At 38.8% G+C, this 13,019-nt stretch overlaps 1 protein-coding gene across 3 annotated transcripts in view; it reads left to right on the top strand.

Moving 5' to 3' along the window:
- adka (adenosine kinase a) overlaps positions 1-13,019 on the top strand; it is a 158,434-nt gene that overhangs the window by 77,926 nt on the left and 67,489 nt on the right. The window lies entirely within an intron of this gene.

Raw genomic sequence — 13,019 nt, 5'->3', positions numbered from 1 at the left:
CACAAGGGGCAGGATGACACACTCTGAAGGTCATCGGCCAAACCCACGTTTACATTTACTGCGCATGCACCTTAAGCCCTTGAAAAAACAAGTTTGTCTAAGCGCTCGTCCGCTCCGTCAGTCAACTGTGCCGGTTAATTCTGAGTACACACTGCGAGGAGAGATAGATGCAAAAAGCCGCTGCTCGTAATTACCGGTAATCAAGGTTGGTGTGAAACGAGCGACCCCATTACACTCCGACCTTATTGTTAATGAGCCATTGCAAATGTGATTGGGATGGCTCTTCACTTGGGTCTGTACCTGCTGTAAGCTCCATTCATCGAGAGAAAGTCTGGCATCCGCACGGACTCGGACATCATTTGTTGAATACCTGTATTGTAGGACTGTGATTAACCTCGAAGCAGGAGTCAGTCTTTGAAGCTCAATTTGGCAGCCATTGTAACGTGACACTCTAATCAAATCATTTTCGTCCCTGATTAAACGTTTTTCATCACACTGTCGTTTGGTGAATGGGAAGCTCGAGGCTATACATGAATATTGAGGAGCCGTTGTGTGTTGACGGCTTTTGTGTTTTCAAACTTTACTGAATATGCTGACGTTTATGGGAAAGTGCCCTGATGGCTCTGTCGCTTCATTAGCTTGTCACTATTACTTCTTTTCGGGCAAGGAGCTCCACTGAGCGTTGAGATCTGCTTCAAGTCATGCCCTTGGATGAATGGCTGTCCTCAATGGCAGTGTTTATTGAAAGTCTTGTCCCCGTTTTGTCAGCCTAGGCTTTTCAGTAGTACTTGTTTGACTGCGATCCTGAGGGAGAGGTGATAGTTTCTGTTGTGATGCCCTGCTCAGTTTGTCCGAGGCTCAAATTTCAGCTGAGATTGGGGTGTTGAGCATCCCAGCGGGCAGGCTTGTTTTTCCTCCACAGGTCCAAACCGAGTTTTGATAGCAGCTTCTCCAGGTCTCCGCTTTACAGATGTTTAATGCATTTGGCCAAGTTGCACAGCCACTCCAGCCCCCCATTTTTCTTGTTCTCGCTCGCTCTCTTTCTGGCCAGAGGCAGCCCGGTGATGGTCGAGGAGTGTGAGAATTGATTATCCAGCCAGAGAAAGTTCATTACTGAAGTAGATCTTCTCCCACCTTAATGGTGGAGCAACCATTCTTGAATTCCGCCCCTGGTCTCAGTTTGAGTAAGTAGAGGTGGACCCGGTCCCTGAAGGGACCCAGAAGGGAGCCAACTTGACCGCTGCAGGAGCACCGACCGAGGTCTAGGTGGTCGAAGTCTCTACGGACTTCCTCTTTGTTCTACACGCACTTGTTTCTGAGAATGGACTCTAGTGCTTGTTTTGGCTGGGCGTCAGATCTTGATTGTTTGAACTGCGAAACTGAAAACAGGCCGGTTGATCAAATAAACTGAGTGCTCTTGTTCGTAGTCCTGCTGGTTATCTTGGAGTTTCTGTATTCGACTGACGCAGGATTATGTAAGCGATTTCCTCTTCCATATAACCATCACAGGCTGTGGCACCAGCCAGTCTGTCCTTGTTATGCATCAAGCCACATCTGTCTCTTTCTCTCTCTCTCTCTCTCTCTCTCTGTTTTTGAATATCTCTTTCTTCTCTGTTTGCACAAAGAGACTTGCCTTTTTGTCAAATGAATGCAATCTAGACTAATTCATTAGGGCAGGGTAAAAATATTTTCTGATTAATTGTGATAGTCAATCTAGATATCGAGTCATAAAATCCCAAGATTAATCTTTTATTTTATATACAGCAAGACTAGTTGTGGTCTATTTCACAATCAAATGACTCTTATGAACCAGTTATTTTTAGAGAGTCAAAAACATACTACAGTAGATATTTTCCATATCGGTCTATTTGTTTCTGTCTGTATATATTTGTCTATCTGTCTGTCAACAAATATAAAAGATGCACTTACTGTAAGTAATCATAGCTTGATGTTATTTTAGTAACTTGATTTTAATTTAACACTAATTGAATCAAACAAAAAACTGGTGAATCAGGATAGGGCTGGGCGATATATATCGCATGCGATTGTCATGCGCATTTCGTCAGTAAAGCCGGTTCCCTGATCACCGTTAAATCGCCATCACCTGTTTTCAAATGGAGCGCCATTTAATAGACAGAGCCGTAGTTCACTGACAAGCCATGCAATATCGCGTTCATTATCGAAGGCAATTCATCTGCAATATGAAGGCAATATTGCGTGGCTTGTCAGTGAACTACGGCTCTGTCTATTAAATGCCGCTCCATTTGAAAGCAGGTGATGGCGATTTAGCGGCAATCAGGGAACCAGCTTTACTGACGAAATGCGCGTGACAATCGCATGCGATATATCGCCCAGCCCTAAATCAGGATTGAAACAGGAGTTGTATATTAATACCCGAAACTGTAATTCATCCACATTTTGGATCTTCTGCATAAAAGTGATGAATTAAATCCCAGATAATTTAAAATGCAAATATGTTGGCTGGGTTTTTAGTGAGTTAGGCTGGATTTATGATTTGTGGCTGTGCAAATATGTAATTGCCATGTAATTGGCAACCGAGTGAGCCCATCTGTGATATCACAATACAGTGGTGGTCAATCCTCAGCCCACCCCCTTAGAGAGCTCTTACACTGGACTACTTCAGATCTGGTCAGATTCTCTCATAGCTCCCTTGACATTATGGGAGAGCACATTGTGATGGCACCCCAGTCCACTGCCAGAATTCTTATCTGCTATTTACGGAGTCATGGCCCTAAAATTGTACCGTATCATGGTATCAATCAGGACTGCTCCATTTTCCACCTAAGCACCTCTCTGTAACCAGCTAGATTTACTCATTTAATGGTAAACAAGGACATATTGTGAATCGTGAGTGCAGAGGTCTGCTCGATAGTCCTCCGCGGTGCATTTTGCTGAGATTGTTTTTTAAAGAGGGCTGAGTGGAGACCATCCAGCGCCATTTCCACTTAATGCACTGTGGCATGCTTCAGTGCAGTGATAAGGGAGGCCTCCTTGAGCGGTAATCTCCATTGACCTTGTGTTCAGAGTGGAAGACATCCCTGTGTGAACATGAAACCATGCAACTCACTCACTTTAACCTCAGGGATTGATTTTAATTTACCATGATGGTGTTCTATTGAGAGCCTAGATATGCATTTCCTGAAGGAAATACCAGTGCTTGCAAGGCATAAGAATAATAGTGATACAGATATGGGTAAATTTAAGTCTTTGGCTTTGGTTCTGCATAAATGAAATGCTGAATTATTGGTACTTTCTTGTTTTATTGATATTTAGCACATAACTTAGTCAGCTGCTGCTCAAGAATCAACACAATCTCTGTAAAGAGTAAAGGCGATTTATAAATAAAGGGTGCAAGGATGAAACAACCAATCACATAATGATTTAGTAAGTAAATGTATATACGTGTTTATGTATAATTATTACTGTATATTATATAGTATTTAAATATATTTATATATAAATAATAGAAAAATATTACTATTTTTTTATAAAATAATGAAACAATATATGTAAATATGTTTTTATATTATATCTTATAATCTAATGTATTTTATAATATACATTGTATTTATTGTTATTTTGATTAAAATGTTTTGAATAAGCAAGTTTAAAAAATAATTAAAATTATATAATAAATTTACAGTAATTTAGATTTAAAGTAAAAAAAAAAAAAAGAGAGACTGAACCTCACCTCCACTAATTTACAGTAAGGCTGAAATTATCTATAAAAAATAATGTTTGGATGCACTTTGTCATGTAGTTCATGCTAAATTAATTGCAGAAGTTATACTTCTATGCTAATACTTAATGTTGGAGGTTAGAACAAATCCCAACCACAGTGTTTGGGGAATATCAATATTGTGCTGCCTTGCAAGCTCTGTAAATATTAACAGCAAAGCTCTCGATTGTTGTCCCCCTCGTTTTTTCTGCTCCCCTCCCTCTTTCCTCAGTTTCATTCATCTGTAAATCAGATTAGCATGAGGGAGTTTGTGCGGTAAAGCACTGATTAATGATGCCTGCCGCCGACTCCCAGCGCGCCCGTTACCGAAGGGTGCAATTGGACAAGATGAGAGTTAATAGAGGCTCGGGCCGGGCCGGGCAGCGCGCCGCTCTGCCACCGTGGCATGGCAGAGGACAGCATGCAGGCAGAACAGCCATTTTTCACTGGAGAAAAGAAAGAGGGGAAGGAAGAGGAGGGAGGGAGGGGTGTTGAACTTGTGCCAAATGTTTGGTGGCAGGCTGTTGCTAGGAAATCAGAATCCTGAGGCAGAGTGTTCTTCAGTGAGCAGTAATGAGAGACAGGAACAGAGCTGCAAAAATCACATACACCAAAAATGGAGATGGATTTCAGAGACTTGAGCATATTCACAGGGCCAGTTGTGCCTGGATTGAGTTTATTCTGTCCTGATTTCTATAGGAATGTCAAATTATGGTCTGTTAAAGGGATAGTCCTCCCAAAAAAGTAATTCTGTCATCATTTACTCACTTTTATGTTGAAGGGAGATATTTAGCACAGTGTCTGAGTTGCTCTTTTTCACAAATATCTCTAGTCCCCATACTCTTTTGCTGTATGGGAAAAGAGCAGTGTGCACATTACACTAAATATCTTCTTTTCATTTTCATGCAAAAAATAAACTCAGGTTTGGGACAACATGAGGGTGAGTAAATATTCACAGAATTTTAATTTTCAGGTGTACTATCCCTTTAAATTGCCTTTTTCGTCATAAACAATACAAATTGAAGCAATATTATATTATATTATATTATATTATATTATATTATATTATATTATATTATATTATATTATATTATATTATATTATATTATATTATATTATATTATATTATATTATATTATATCCAAGTAATTAATATCAGTAATAAGAAAATACAATGTAATTTATTTTGATCAAGTCATTTTATCTCTCTAAAAAAAGTTTTATTTAAAAAGCATTTTCATTATTAGAAATAAACCTGAATTAAAATATAAATCCTTCTCGTAATAAACATAAGAAAGCTCAAATGTGTTGTGTATTACACCTGAGCATTAACCTCAGCATGTCATTCGTCTCTGCTGTGAGTGAACACGCAGTCTCTGAAGGCACCGACATACAACCATTCTCTTAAAGAAACAGGAGCAGTTTCCCCCCCTAAAAGGTGTGTATTCACGTATTCACGTTAAGGGGAGGGAGGAGATCGAAACGGGGGTGTTGTGAAGTGTGAGAGAGATGAAGATAATTAAAAGCGGGGTCCAACGGGCCTCTGAGGCCCCAGCTGCAGATGGTTCTAGAACAGCCCAGGGACATAAAAGAGGAGCTCTTGACACTTGCAGGCGTGTGCCAGTTCCACTGAGTGGATGCTTCGTCCAGGGAGGATGTGGCTGTGCCGTGGAGGAAGCCGTGAAAGGAAGTGTCACCTGTGAAAAAGAAACACTCATTCTCTCTCTCTTGTCTGTTTTTCTCTCTAACACTATCTATAGCTCATTTTTCACATTGTGCATTTGCCTAGCATGAGCTTTCAGACCTGTAAGTGCTATGGTGCACACAAAGCAGGTTGAGCTACGTCTAAAATACTGTCAGCCGAGCAGGAGAGAGAAACCATTAACTGATACAGCAAGCGGTATGGCAGCCTACACCCTGAAGTGGCATTATTCTCTCTCTCTCTCTCTTTTTCTCCATCACCCTCTCCCTCTGTTTTTTCCTCTTCCTTTTTCACCAATCAGACATCAGAGTTCCCTGGCAACAAAATTGGGCACCGGGTTGGGGGTTGGTTGTATTTCATACTCATAATGACACCTCGTTCACAAGGGCTCTGCCGATGATTTCAGCGAGGTGACTCGCAATGCCATCCCTCCCACGTAGGTATTGCTGCTTTTGCTCAGACACACGCACACACAAATTCGCACTCAGGCAGCCCTCCTGCTGACCTTGAGCTGAATCTGGCGTCAGCTGCCCGCCAAACTGTATCCCCCACCCCACCCCACTCAATTCCACCCAGAAAGATCACACAATGCAAATCCAGCTAGTGAGTGAAAGAACATGACTGGCAGCCGCCCCGTCACTGCAGGATGGTCACTATGGTGAATTGCGCGGATGAAATTTTAAATAGTACTCCTTACTAGGGTTGTCACAATACCAATATTCTAGGACCAGTGAAATTTCACTATTCTGCAAAAAATTATTTTGCACGAACAGTTAAAGTTAAATATTAATATTAAATTATTAATAAATAAAACACATATGTTTTTATATTATATTATATTAATTATATTATACTATATTATTGGCTGTCAAAAATGTTTATATATATATATATATATATATATATATATATATATATATATATATATATATATATATATATATATATATATATATATATATATATATATATATATATATATATATATATATATTAAAATTTTTAAATGCGATTAACCGCGCACCCTTTTGTGCGATTAATCGTGATTAATCGTGATTAACCGTGATTAATCGTGCACTTATCGTCCTTTTTGCCATGATTGCCTATATCCAGCAAAGTATACCATCAGATTAAAGTATGATTCTCACAAAACTGTATTTTCAGCTTTTTTAGGTGTAAATTTAGGTGTCTTTCCAGAATAAGGACACTTGCAGACTCCAAAAGGACACCAAATAACCAAATTATGAGTCTATATAATTCATACATTTATGTACACCAAAGCACCTATACAAAAAGTGTAGATATTCAGTGTATAGTATGTGCAACAGCAAAGAGCTTGTTTACATTTTAGACAAGTCAAGTTGCGATTCTGAACAGAGCCAAATGGAGATGCCAAAAAACCTAAACCAACTGCCTTGACCTGAATATATATACTAAAGTTCACAGTTACATACACAGGATGTGTGTGAAAACACCGTGAATGTACTGAAATGTGTCTGTGCATAAATACAATGTGCGATCAGTGTCGAGAGTGCTCATACTGTACATGACTTGTTTCTGCATCAATATAACGGACTCACACGTGCTTAATGTACGACTCGGTAACACTTTACAACAACGTTCATTGGTTAAACATTAGTTAATGTATTAACTAATGTATTAACTCTTCAGATGACAATTTCGCATGCTTCAGTAATTTATTTACGTTAAATTATTTTAACGTGTTAAGGATTTAATTAAGAATTAATCACATGCAATAACGTTGACAACCCTAATATTAATATAAATATGTATGTGTATGTATGTATGTATGTATGTATGTATGTGTGTGTGTGTATATGTATATATAATATATATATAATAATATGCATTAAAAATATTTAACTTAGCAAGAGTGAGTAGCCAACCGAAGATGGTCCACATGTTTCTGATATTCTAAAACAGAGGAAGCATTTTGTGGCCCAGACTGGTATACTGAGGGAGAGCCCAAATTAATCAAAAACCATTGCTAAATTAATCTATCAATTTCACCTAGCAATAATATTGCACTTATAATCCGTTTACCATTTTATTATTTTTCCTCTAATAGCAGTCAGTAATGGTGAGGTCCTACATGATGATAAGAGCCTAATTGTACAATTATACGCATGTTGCATCTTAACCATTAGCCCCACTCCCCCCTTTTACCAATTCATTTATGCATGCGTAGTGCAAACACAACAGCAGCCAGTTAGGTATTATTTGCCATGTGTCTAATTTGCTGCGAATCAGGAAGGCATTTGTGCTGTTTGGGGATAGGAGGCTATATACCCAGCGGAGGCATGTTTGCAGTATAATTGAAGCATCATTAGCTGAGTGCATGTGGGTCGCGTTATAACGTGAAGTTATGGCATCTCCTGTGACGTGATTAGATTTTCTCAGTCTCATTTAGTCACTGCATACATCAATTACTATTTCATTGTGTTACTGTACACTACCATTCAAAAGTTTGAGGTCAGTATGATTTTTATATATATATATATAATAATTTACATTTAAAAGAGCACAGTTATTGACCATTTCATGAATATTTTTTTACAGACGAGACCAGCAGGTTTTACTACATTTGCAAGAACATTTTCAGAAAAGCAAGTGCTCTCCAAAAGTTCCAGTAAATGCACGCACTCAGAGGAACGACACTCGAGCACAGTTGATGCCTCTAAAGTGTACACACACTCTCACGTTCATTGCCGTAAACCTCCTTCAAACACAATCCTTTCCTGTCACTGAATAGGACTCAAAACGATCAAAGCCTCGTGGAGTCGCGTGTTAGATCAACGTTTGATCCGGCGGAGTGCTCTCCACGGCCAATGGAAACCCCTCTTCCTGCCTGCCCCCGGGGAGGAAGCGACCGGCTGAGAGGTCAGGCTAATATTTAGAGATGATAAGTGGATACCGCTGGAGGTCTCCAGGCCTCTTGTTAAGGGTTAGTTACCCGGCTCTGAGAAACCCCTCCTTTACGCCACCTCAGACATGGGATCGCTGCTCTACCACATACTCCAGCTGAAACATTCATGTGCCACGGCCGTGAAATTGCTGCGAGTATATGAAGTGCGGAGACACCCGAGTTGCAGCTGATTGTTTTTTAATGCGTTGAGCATTGAGACTCACACATTACTACACAGATCCGAGTACGAAAGCGGGATGATTTCGCCGATATGACAGGATCAATAAAATATCACAGAGTGTTAAATACTGTATCAAGTACATGCTGAGATCTAGCTGAATGAGGCAGCGGTTTTGAAACATGGTGAATGATTTAAATGCTAAATGACATTGAATATATCTCATACTATTGATCTCTTTCTCGAATTTTATTTAAGTCCTTCCCCTTGAGTCGATCGGTGCAATGCAGTTTTTACCTAAGTGAGACGATATTACCCTGAACTTCTTTTCACCCATATTTGTACGGCTAAAGGCACAGTCTGTGGTATGCTTAATATTGTCTTTCCTAAGATTTATGAGCACTTTTGAGGCCCCAAAAAGAAGAGATAAAGTTTCTTTCAAAGCCACAATTCACCTCGTCATTTATTAGCGGCGGCGGTTGGGTTGGCAGATCCCAGCTATGTGTGTGAGAAGAGTTAGAGTAACACTATGCAGATGTTTGGGCATAGAGCAGATGTCAAAAGCAGGGGATTGGGGAAGGAGGGATTTGCACTTCTCTCATAGCGATTGCTCATTTTACATCACCTGCAATTGTACAGTAGATGGGTAATGATGTGCATGTTTACGCAAATCCCTTCCTCCGTGTCTGTCTTGAGCTTGAATGTGGACCCGCTTGCATGTAGTTTTTAAGAAAGCAAAATAGGTTGTAGGTTATTTTTCTCTTGCCCAAACGAGCTTGTTTTTTCTTCCTTGTTTTTCACACTCTGAGAGTCAGCGCTGGTGTGAAATGAACTGGTGTGGGTGAGCTTATGTTGAGCTTTTTGTTGGCATGTATACCGAACACCTGAATGTCCTTTTACCTTTACTTGTGTTTGGCTTTTTAAATTTCTCTCTCTCTCTCTCTCTCTTTTTTTCTTTCTAGTCCTATAAAATGTTTTTGTGAGACATGTTTGGAAGCATGCTCTGTGAAACATGAAATGTCTTAGCCCTGAGTTATAATTTTTTCCCATTTGCTTTCCTCTGGACTATGATGTTAACAAGCGGCCTCTGATTTATTTGTATATTGTTTTCAAATCGGTTTGTTTTTTGGCTGTAACCTGGCACACCTGGCTGAGGCCCATCATCCAGCCTCCAGGGCACCGACTGAAAGAGGCAGCAGCAATGCAGCTGTACTCCCACGCACACACACCCTCCCTCTTATAAACAAGACAATGCTTCATCCATAACAGTGGCCTTAAGCCTCCTGGCTGGATGCTGTGGTCATGTTTGGGACATGTAGGAAATGCCGGAGCAGAGCAGTGAGTATCAAATACATGTAGGCGTCATCTGACCTTCATTTATCTGATCTTTCCTGTTGGCTAAACATTTAAAACAAAAGCTTGACGTAAGAGGTTTAAATCAAGACTGTATTTACATGTTTCTTCAAATTTGGGCACCTTAATGTCCCAGAGATTTGTTTAAAAAGTTAATTTTTATTTTGTTGTATGAAGGTCACATTAAAACGGTTTTGGAAATGTTTTACCTTTTGAAATGTTTTACCTTCATCATTTATTTTTGCTATTTTTTGCAAATGTCCAGTATGTTGAGATTTTGTTTTTACCTTTGTACCAAACTCAGACTTTCAATCAAAAACTATGAAAGTCCATTACAAAAATATGATTTATTAAATATAAAATTTTTATCATTTTTTTTTAAAAATATGGCTGAAACAGCTGAAAATGAAATTACATATTGAGCATTTTTTGAATAAATTGTCAAACTCCTTTGTCTTGCTCAGGCTAATTTATACTTAAAATCACATTTTCTCGCTTTTTGTCAAGAAGATAATAATTTTCCATCATGTCCACAACACCGAACAATTGTTCAAAATGTTTGTTTTTCAAAAATGAGTGTACTTGTACCAAGTATGATATGTGATGTAGAAGAAGATACAGAGAAATCAAGGTGAATATATATCATCTGTGTTTTTGTTTTTGTTTTTTTTGTTTTTCCAGTTATGCTTTAATTTTGTCCAATTTTGCAAAAAGTGCATATTCAGTTATTATTGTTCAATTGTGTCTGTTTGGGGTAGTCAGTAGGAGCTATAGTTGGAGATTATCCTTAATAAAACAGAGGAGGCAGCCATTTTATTTAAAAAACTTTTTTAAAGGGCACCTATTATGCAAAATCCACTTTTACATGGTGTTAGAACATAAATGTGTGTGTACACAACCATCATATAATTATAAAAATTCACCCACTCTTCTTATTTTAATCCCCATAAATCATAAGCAGTGTCTCAGAAAAAGCCGTTTGCAGGTTCTGGGCAAAGTGATTTCACTTTGACAGGCCCCGCCCATGACTGCTGATGGACTCTGCTGTATTAGCATAGACCCCGCCCTGAACGAGTGTGTGTGTGTGTATATGTATGTGTGTGTGTGTGTGTATATATATATATATATATATGTATGTATGTATGTATATATGTATATAGGTGTATATGTGTTTACAGTTAGTTGTAATGATTGTTTTTGGGTAATTTGCTGTGTATGTTGATCATAATGCAAGAGAGAGAGAGTTTATGGATAAGGCTTTAATGCGCACTTCTTCTACTGTGTTTTATTCAGCTCTTACTATGATTTTCTGGAGTGAAAACTCTTCTTTTTTTTTGTGTGTGTGATGTACAATAAACTTCATAAAACTCATCAGTAAAAGTTTTGGCCATCATTCAAATGGGGTCCGCTACAACAGGCTTGTACTAATAGTGGATAAAAGCAAGATGACAACATAATTTATAGCCATAATTAAACTAAACTATACCTGTTCGATCTCCATGCAGCATATATTTGCTTGCTCTGTAGGCATCATTGACTCCGGTTCGAGCTGAACACCGCTGCCGACAGTTTCGGACATTTTCAGTGCATGAGATTGTCCTGTTTGTTTGTTGCATGAGCTCTTGAAGCCCCGCCCTCTTCTTGAAAGGGGGCAGGGAGCAGCAGCTCATTTGCATTTAAAGGGACACCCCCAAAAAGTGGCAATTTTAACATGCTATAAAAATTCTGTGGGGTATTTTGAGCTAAAACTTTACATACACAGTCTAGAGACATCAGAGACTCATATATTGTAAAAAAAAGAGCATAATAGGTGCCCTTTAAAATTTAATTTCCACCACAAAATGCTATTGAGATGTGGTGCAAATGACACTGAATTTTCAGAACAAAAAGTTACTTTTTGTTGGTAGACACATTAAACGTGTGAGAGTGAAAAGTATGTTTTAAGAGAATTTATTTTCTAAAGGTGAGAAAAAAGCCCATAGTTGGAGAAACACCCATATATCCTAATGGCAAACTGTAAAGTATTTACCCTATAACAGGACCTCTTAGCATCATAGACTGTCTTGTTCCTATTTATGGAGCCACTGACAAGAAACTATTTAAAGAGCTATTAGCCAGTGACATAACAAGGTGACGTCATGAAGCACTCCATGATGTGCTCGTCATCTGTAGTTTGCTGGAAGATGTGAGTCATCGGACAGAAAGAGCAAAAGAGGATGAGATGAGGAAGTGGGTGAATAAGTTAATCTGAAAGGACAAGATTCCCGCTCCGATCTGTGTGCTTGACTCAGTATCTCAGATGTCAGCCGTATCCATTAAAGGATTCAACAGATCATCATTCATGAGAGCAGGGGCTGCTATTGAGTTAAATCACATCTTAGTATTGACGTTGCATGATATTAAAATTGTTTTGTATCAGCTTTTTTTCTTAGTTAAGCATATTTTCCCCCAGTATATTCATACTGTAGGTATGTTTAATTCCATGACAGTACACATTTTACTGTATAGAAATTGAATTATATTAATAAATTGGCACTTTCCTACTTTTCACACAGAAATACTAATGAGCGCTTAGAATTACCCATAACAATCGTGGAGGCGTGGTGCTTTTATTAGGCCTGTTAATGGTAAGTGCTGAATTCCCCACAGTTTTGGGTGCTGTGGCTGGCTCTGGAGTTTCCAGCGCTCCGCTGCATGAATATTCAAACAGCTCCATTAATGAGAACAGAGCTGGATCAAGGCTGCGGGCTCCACGATACGCTTCAATATGAGTTTGAAGCAGCGCAGCTGGTGGGTATACGCACATCAGGATGTGATGCGGGGGCATTTCTGCCCTAGGATCTTTCTCAGAAAGAAGTCTTTTATTCTTTTTCCTTTCCTTTTTTTGGATTTTTAATAACACTGTACATTTTGAAATGGATCTAATTCAAGGCGAAAAACACGTGTTGTCAATAAAAGAGTTTGAAATAGCGTAGGATTCTCATATCAGCTTGAGTTAATTAGCAGCGCTTTAACGAGTTGTTTTAAATGAATTATGACGCAACAGATTTCTGAAATGTCCTAAGATATTAAATGGTGAAATATAGTGACATAATTTACACTACTGTTCAAAAGTTTGGGG

The sequence above is a fragment of the Chanodichthys erythropterus genome, chromosome 5, assembly GCF_024489055.1.
Source record: "Chanodichthys erythropterus isolate Z2021 chromosome 5, ASM2448905v1, whole genome shotgun sequence".
Taxonomy (NCBI): Eukaryota; Metazoa; Chordata; class Actinopteri; order Cypriniformes; family Xenocyprididae; genus Chanodichthys; species Chanodichthys erythropterus.
The sequence above is the reverse complement of the archived record's forward strand: the minus strand, read 5'-3'. Positions and strand labels throughout refer to the sequence as shown.